The sequence below is a fragment of the Taudactylus pleione genome, unplaced genomic scaffold, assembly GCF_031769625.1.
Source record: "Taudactylus pleione unplaced genomic scaffold, aTauple2 ptg000117l, whole genome shotgun sequence".
Lineage (NCBI taxonomy): Eukaryota > Metazoa > Chordata > Amphibia > Anura > Myobatrachidae > Taudactylus > Taudactylus pleione.
The window spans coordinates 3178440-3186650 of NW_028284519.1; the positions used below are offsets into that span (position 1 = coordinate 3178440).

General features: G+C 47.3%; 1 pseudogene; it reads right to left on the bottom strand.

Moving 5' to 3' along the window:
* Positions 1-3317: 3317 nt before the first annotated feature.
* Positions 3318-3436, bottom strand: LOC148524261 (5S ribosomal RNA; annotated as a pseudogene).
* Between the last annotated feature and the right edge of the window lie 4775 nt (positions 3437-8211).

An 8211-nucleotide genomic window follows, 5' to 3' on the forward strand; every position in this document is an offset into this window, starting at 1 on the left:
AGTAATGGTGGGAAGCAGGGGCAGGATAGGAGTAGTGGTGGGAAGCAGGGGCAGGATAAGGAGTAATGGTGGGAAGCAGGGGCAGGATAGGAGTAATGGTGGGAAGCAGGGGCAGGATAAGGAGTAATAGTGGGAAGCAGGGGCAGGATAGGAGTAGTGGTGGGAAGCAGGGGCAGGATAAGGAGTAATGGTGGGAAGCAGGGGCAGGATAGGAGTAGCGGTGGGAAGCAGGGGCAGGATAAGGAGTAATGGTGGGAAGCAGGGGCAGGATAGGAGTAATGGTGGGAAGCAGGGGCAGGATAAGGAGTAATAGTGGGAAGCAGGGGCAGGATAGGAGTAGTGGTGGGAAGCAGGGGCAGGATAAGGAGTAATGGTGGGAAGCAGGGGCAGGATAAGGAGTAGTGGTGGGAAGCAGGGGCAGGATAAGACTAATGGTGGGAAGCAGGGGCAGGATAAGGAGTAATGGTGGGAAGCAGGGGCAGGATAGGAGTAGTGGTGGGAAGCAGGGGCAGGATAGGAGTAGTGGTGGGAAGCAGGGGCAGGATAGGAGTAATGGTGGGAAGCAGAGGCAGGATAGGAGTAGTGGTGGGAAGCAGGGGTAGGATAGGAGTAGTGGTGGGAAGCAGAGGCAGGACAGGAGTAGTGGTGGGAAGCAGGGGTAGGAAAGGAGTAATGGTGGGAAGCAGGGGCAGGATAGGAGTAGTGGTGGGAAGCAGGGGCAGGATAGGAGTAGTGGTGGGAAGGAGGGGCAGGATAGGAGTAATGGTGGGAAGCAGAGGCAGGATAGGAGTAGTGGTGGGAAGCAGGGGTAGGATAGGAGTAGTGGTGGGAAGCAGAGGCAGGACAGGAGTAGTGGTGGGAAGCAGGGGTAGGATAGGAGTAGTGGTGGGAAGCAGAGGCAGGATAGGAGTAGTGGTTGGAAGCAGAGGCAGGATAGGAGTAGTGGTGGGAAGCAGGGGTAGGATAGGAGTAGTGGTGGGAAGCAGAGGCAGGATAGGAGTAATGGTGGGAAGCAGAGGCAGGATAGGAGTAGTGGTGGGAAGCAGGGGAAGGATAGGAGTAGTGGTGGGAATAAGCGGGCTGGACAGGAGTGAAACTGAACATGAAATACCTCCTCTCCAGGGTCACCTCAGCTCACTGACGTCGTTTCTCAGCGCTGACAGCCACAGTGTGTTAGGAGAGCCTGCCATCCGTGCCCGCTCCTCTCCGTCCGAGGCACAGCTGCACCTCACCCCCTGCGTAGTCCACTTCATCATCTCCTGCAGCCCCAGGGAACAGGACGGCATGGCACAAAAAATAAGAGGGGCTGATGGCAGGCGACGGAGGGTGAGGTAAGGAAGGGCCACCGCACATTGTGGATCCGGAACTTCCGGTTTGCGTCTGCTGTGCTGCGCTGCCTGTGTAGGAGGCTGAAGGCAAGCCGCGTAGGGGCTGGAGGCCGGGCCCGCATGCTCCGCCAAAGCTTATGGGAGGAGCTGCAGCGGCTGGGCAAGCGCAGCCAGCAGCTCCCCCGTCGCCCTTTTTTTTTTTTTAAGTTGTGCACTGAGCTGCCCGATCGAAGTTAAGCTCCGATCGCGGCAGCGGGACTGGGGAGCGGAGGCCCGGGGGAGGGGGGTTAGACTATTGGGTTGGGCTGGGGGGGCCGCCGCCACTAAGCTCCTGCGCTGTGCAGCTGCCCAATCGAAGGATGCGGGCAGCAGGACGGGGGCCAGTCAATGAAGAGTGTGCTGGACGGCCGCCGGCCACCGGCCAGCAAGGGGACCGGCCCAGCGGGAACTGGCCCGGCTTCCCGGCGGCCCAATCCGCCGCTGCTCATTACCATCTGTTAGACATACGCTGACAGCAACATAGGTTTGTTTTTCTACAGTATCTGGTCTATATAGGCAGAAGAGCATATTGCCAGTTTATTGAGCATTTCTCTGTTAACCAGCACTCTTTATCCTGTACCTTCCCCCTGTCTTCCTTATACTTGTCCCCTGGCACTTGGACTTTTACCTATGGCCCCTGTACCTTGGCTCTTGGATGAACCCTCTTTGACTCTCAGATTTTGGTTGCTGTTTGGATGTGCAATTACTTAATTCCTCCAGCTCACCCCTAGTATTATTTACTGATACAGCTCACCTTTTCTTACTATATTTCTATGATTTTTATGCTAATTTTTGTTATCTATTTGATAGTCAAAAAGTTACCTGTTCATAATACAAATAAATACACTGTAGTGGTTTTGGCAACTAACTTTGTGTGGTCTGTACTTGGAAAGTACAAAGGTTCAGTGGCGTTGGGGCAAAGGTTTCCTGAATCAATATCTAAAGGATAGATGAACTGCTCACTACCCCTGCGCCCCTGCGGCCAGTACAGATTCAGGTGGAGGCATTGTCATAAATTGAATGGTTGTGATATGGTCAACACCAGATGATCAACAGGCAAGAGGTTGACCTGGTCAAAATGTTGACGGACAATTGGTCAACAGTGTGGAATGTCGACAACGTTCAAGTGTTGACATGTTCAAATGGTCGACACACAAATGGTTGACACAAAATAGTCAACACATTTTTTATATAATTGAATCCTAATCCCAACCCTCCCCCTAGTGCCTAAACCTAACTCTCTCCCTGGGGCCTAACCCTAACCTAGAGCTTAAACTAAACCATAGCCAAACCCTAACCCTCCTCCTAGTACCTAACCCTAACTATTACCTCTGGAAGCCTAACCCTTAATCTCCCCCAAGTGTCTAACCCTAACCTTAAAAATATTGAGAAACCATGGAAAAATATGTCTCGACCATTTGTGTGTTGACCATTTGAACCTGTCAACCTTTTGACCATCAATTAGACAAAAAAAAGGAGAAGATTCCGCACAGAACCAAAAAATGTGACCCACAACATAAATGATAATTGATAGTAAATAAACCAATCATATTATATTCAGAAATAATTTTTCGTAATTAGTGATATTGGTGGTGCTCCCAAAGCCTAGTATGCACATGTATTAACACGAACAGAGAAAAGAAAGGCTCTTTGTTGGGGCACACATAAATGAAATCTCATATAACATGCATATAAAACATAACTTTTATTGTACTCACATAAAATTAAGAGGTAATCTTATATAGACATATACATTTCCAAAACTCGGATATGGATCATAATCCACCGAGCTGAACGGTGAAAATAAGTAAATCAAATCTGCATGTCACAGCACACATCTAAAATACATATCATAATATCTCCAGTCCATATGTTGGTGGTGTATAAACATACACAATTGATTCATGTAGTATCTGTGCCACGTGTTATCCTAATGATCCAATATCGATTGACTTACGGCACCTGGTATTCCTAGGAGGTCTCCCATCCAAGTACTAGCCAGGCCTGTTGCTGTATCGCTTCCAAGATCAGACGAGATTGGGCAGGTTCAGAAAAGTATGGCTGTAGGTATAATTCATTCGACAAAGGTAGATGTCTCCTTGCACATGGTTTCCACAGATTTACATAAAAAATGTAGGATTGTCACTCAATGGAAAGTCCATTTAGTAATACAAAAAGCATATTGAGAAAAGTTATGCATAAGCATACTTTAATCACAGAGTATATGGGAACAATGGTGGTGTATGTTTTATAATTTAAGAATGAATAATAGCAATATTCCATACACAATATTGGTCCTTGCAATAAAAAGAGCCAAGTCAACACAAAATTCGGTATTATAGTGTTAGTATATATCATCAAGTAGTAATCCTTTAACATGCATGATAGTATCACAGACTACCATTCAATAATAACACCAACATACTGTATACTCCCCATTGGTCCTAATGGTCCAGGGGAACAAAATCATAGTTGACAAAATTCTTATGTTTTATATGCATGTTATATGAGATTTCATTTATGTGTGCCCCAACAAAGAGGCTTTCTTTTCTCTCTTTGTGTTAATAACCTTTTGACCATGTTGACTTATTGCCTGTCGACAACATGGTGTCGACCTATTGATTGTCGATCTATTGATGTTTGATATTCCATCTAGATGACAATTTGAACATGAGAAACGTTAAGAAGAGTGTTGCAACATTGTCTCCATTCCTACACGGCCTATCCACTACATGCATTGGTGAAAAAAAATGAGTATGATATATTTAGAGATGTACACAAGCAAACCATTTATTCAGACATCACACAAACATCAAGTAGACAAATTAATTACAAAAGAACAAATATTCAGAATGTAGAACAAATTGCTCTGGAAAATAATTTTTTTCTCTAAAGTTTCCTACTAAACTAACTAAAGGTGCACCTAGGGACATATTAGTGCATCGTGGCAACATGAGAAAAGAAGGAATAAAGAAGCTAATGGGACAATAACAATGACTGCATGGCGATAGTAAAAAAAATAGCAATAGCGACACTCTGAACAAGGTATGTAGGGTCCCTGTGAAAAATAGTGACATCTCAATAGATAAGCAAGGTATGTGCTGCAACAAAAAGACTTCAACAGTAGGGAAATGCAATGGGAGTAGTAGCCAAATATTTTTCGGCAGTAGAGCCATGTGGTTTCCTGAAACGGCTTCAAGTCAACCAAAAGCACTAGAATGTGTAAATGGCCACATCAAAGAGTGAAGGTTAATTGCAGAAGAAATACCCTCATTTCAGAGGGTGTTATAGAACTTGGGTGCAGGAGTTCAAATAAAATGTGACAAAGATAGGTGCCCCACTCATCGGGAGTACAAGTTTAAATATTTTAATGATTGGAACCAACAGCAACTCCTACCCTTCTTGATGAGGGGGGCTGCCCGCTGGGCTGCAATCTTGACATTCTTAGTTCCGGGACTGGCCGCTTTGTGCCACCTGCCAGGTCCATTGTGCATGTGCAGTGGATGTGGCAGCTGCCCGGACCGGTGCATGAGCACAACCATAGGCAGACCAGAGCAGAAGCACTAGCTTCTAGAGACTGCATCAGCTGCACCCCTAGAAACTGAGTAGGGCAGACAGAAAGACAGGGGAGTAGCTTCCCACTGGAAGTTAATCGCATTCTGGACTTGCAGTTTCAGGGGAGAAAACACCTCCAACTGGGACTGCCTGTCCTGTGTGTGATTAATCACTGCCAGTGCAGCCAGTGTACAGATGGCAACTGGCTCACTGGAAGTGGTGGATTTTACTGGATGGATGCAGCCCTGCAGCCCCTAGATAAAATCCATCACTGATTGGGACATCTATAGAATTAACCCTTTCACTGCAACGAGAGATATATGGCCTTGCAGACCCACTTTAAGATGTATGCATATATATTTTTTTCATCTTTTTGAAATGTATAATTTTTAAATAGATGTGGCATGTCAGATCTAGATTCCAGGTCTCGCTTATCAATTTTGGGGTTTGGCATGCTCATCCTCTGTGGAGGTGGGGTGAAAATGCAACCACTTTTGAATCTGTTATCTGTCACTGCTGATCTCACTTTGCCCACCTAATCCAATTTGTCTACCCTATATAAACTTCCTTTGAGCATAATATAGTACCAGGGTATAAAGTATCCTTTTTTGAGTAGTCCTGATAATGTATCTACCGTTTTAATTTCCTGCACATCATACCTCTGGCTTGCTTCTCATTCCTGGGATTTTGTTTGTGACATTGACAAGGTTTAGAAAGGTCAGGATCTTGATTGTCCTGACCATTCTACTGTACTTGCCTGCATACTCTACATCATCACTGTCAGCCTATTTAGAAACTTGCTTTTTCTGACCTAACCATTGGCTCCTGTGTACCCTTGAACCTAGGCACTCTTGAACCAATTTGTGTGACAAATTGTAAGAGAACCCAAACTCCTTTCCTAGGATACTGGTGAAGATAATGAGGGCCTTTGTTTTTGCTACTTGTCTTGCAAACAAAATCAATAAAAACTCATTCTGCGCATGTGACCACGCTTTCTAAGCACAGAGGAGCAGTTGCGATTGGGATGCACAGTTTCCGAAATGTATTTGAAATGTACTGGGCATTCCTGAGTGGTAACTGGAGGAGGCTATTCAGATGCATGGAGATGACACATCTTATGAGTGTGTTACGGGAGTGTCACTGTCACTGATGTGGTTGTATACATAAAGGTAGATGTACTAAGCCTTGGAGAGAGATAAAGTGTAGAGAGATAAAGTACCAACCAACTGTCAGGTTACAGGCTGTGTTTGAAACATGATATTTAGGAGCTGATTGGTTAGTACTTTATCTCTCTCCACTTTATCTCTATCATAGGCGTATTACATCTAACAGAAGGAGGAAACTCTAAGTACAATCAAACAACAAACCTCAACGGCCTAAAGACTCTGGACCTGATTCAGAGTTGGGAATAGAGAGAGATATCTCTCTCAACTGATCATCTTGGTGAAACCATGGTGCACTGCAGGTGGGGCAGATTTAAAATGTGCAGAGAGATTTAGATTTGGGAGGGAGGTGTCCAAATTGACATCTAAATTGTAGAATAATAATAAAGCTGTGCATTATTTGTGGGCTACATGCAAAAGTAGCCAGCATTTACCCTACATGCAAAAGAAAATATATGTATTTACACAGAGCCGTAACTAGACTTTTTGGTGCCCTGTGCCAGAAAGAGCATTGGCGCCCCCCTCATTTTTCAAAGGGACATAATGCACCCATAAAAAGGGCCATGGCTTCATGGGGAAGGGCCAGGGAAGAGATAGGAGAGGCCAGGAGATGCTGGGGATGAAATAAGAGGAAGCTACAAGCAAGAATGATAATAAACAGAAATTTGAAAGGCCCAAACAGCACCCCCTGACCAGTGGTGCCCTGTGCGATGGCACCGGCCGCACTACCCTAGCTACGGCCCTGTATTTACACCCCTTGCATGGCAACATGGGTTGTCCAGGTACACAGTTAAGTACTATCTCTCTCTCTATTCCCAACTCTGAATCAGGCCCTCAGGTCTGTAACAACTGGATTCCCTACACGATCATGGCAAGAACACAACACTTCTATTGCTATTAATGATGCTGGCCTTCTGATTCTCACATATATCTCAATGCTTATCGTACTTGTCCCCATGTCAGTTTAAATTGCAAACACTGGGCCTGATTCAGAGCCGGACGCTCTGAAAGAGCGCTCGCTCTGAATCGGGGCATTTTTTGGGGGGATGGGCCCCCGGCCGCTCGCATAGCTGTGGGTGACCACCCACAGCTATAGCGAGCGGCCATGATGATGGTCGCGATTGTCAAGACCAGTGGCGTAACTAGGGCAGGGCGAGCGGGGTGCATGCCCTGGGTGCCGTTGGACCGGCGGCGCGGGGGGGCGCCGCCGGCCACGGTACTGGCCCGCCCGCCCTAGTTAGCCAGTGTAGCGCCAACTGCAATGAGTGCGGTCAGCGCTACACATTTACACAGGTCTGGCGCTAGGCTTCCAGCGCCGGTCCTGTGCTTCACACCTGAGCCCGTTCCCTCCCCCTGAGCGCTTGCCCAATAGCGCTAGGAGGCAGGCTCAGACTGTGCGGCGATGTGTGTGTTAAACAGCAGCCAATGAGTGTCAGATAGACTCTCATTGACTGCTGCAGCACCCACTGCAAGAGCCGTAGGGGTGGCTACTACTGGGGGCGCCATTGGGAGGACCTCTACTGGGGGGGGCTACTCTACTGGGGACTACTACTTGGGGGGGAACTACTACTGGGGGCATTATAAAAGGGGCCTACTCCTAGAGGCACTGCACCTGGGGGACCACTACTGGGGGCAATAATAGGAAGGGCCACTACAGGGGGCACTGGATAGGGGGGATCACTACAGGGTGCCTGCATAAGGGGACCACTACTGGGAAAACTGCATGGGGGGACTACTGCTGGGGGCACTATATAAAGGGCACTGCATAGGGGGGGACTACTACTGGGGGCACCATATAAAGGGCTCTGCATAAGGGGATACCGCTACTGGGCACACTGCATTGTGAGGACTGCTACTGGGGGCACTGCATAAGGGGGAACACTACGTGGGGCACTGCATTTGGGGGGGCCACTACTGGGGGTACTGAGTAAGGGGAACTAATTGGGGGCTGTATAAGGGGGACCACTACTGGGGATACTGTATAAGGGACACTACTATGGGCCTGCATAAGAGGGACCACAACTGCATACTGGGGGTACCAATTTTTAAGTGACCACGCCCATTTTTTTCCGTATCATATCGGGGTGGTGGGGGGGTTCCCTTTTCAAATTTGCCCTGGGCTCCAA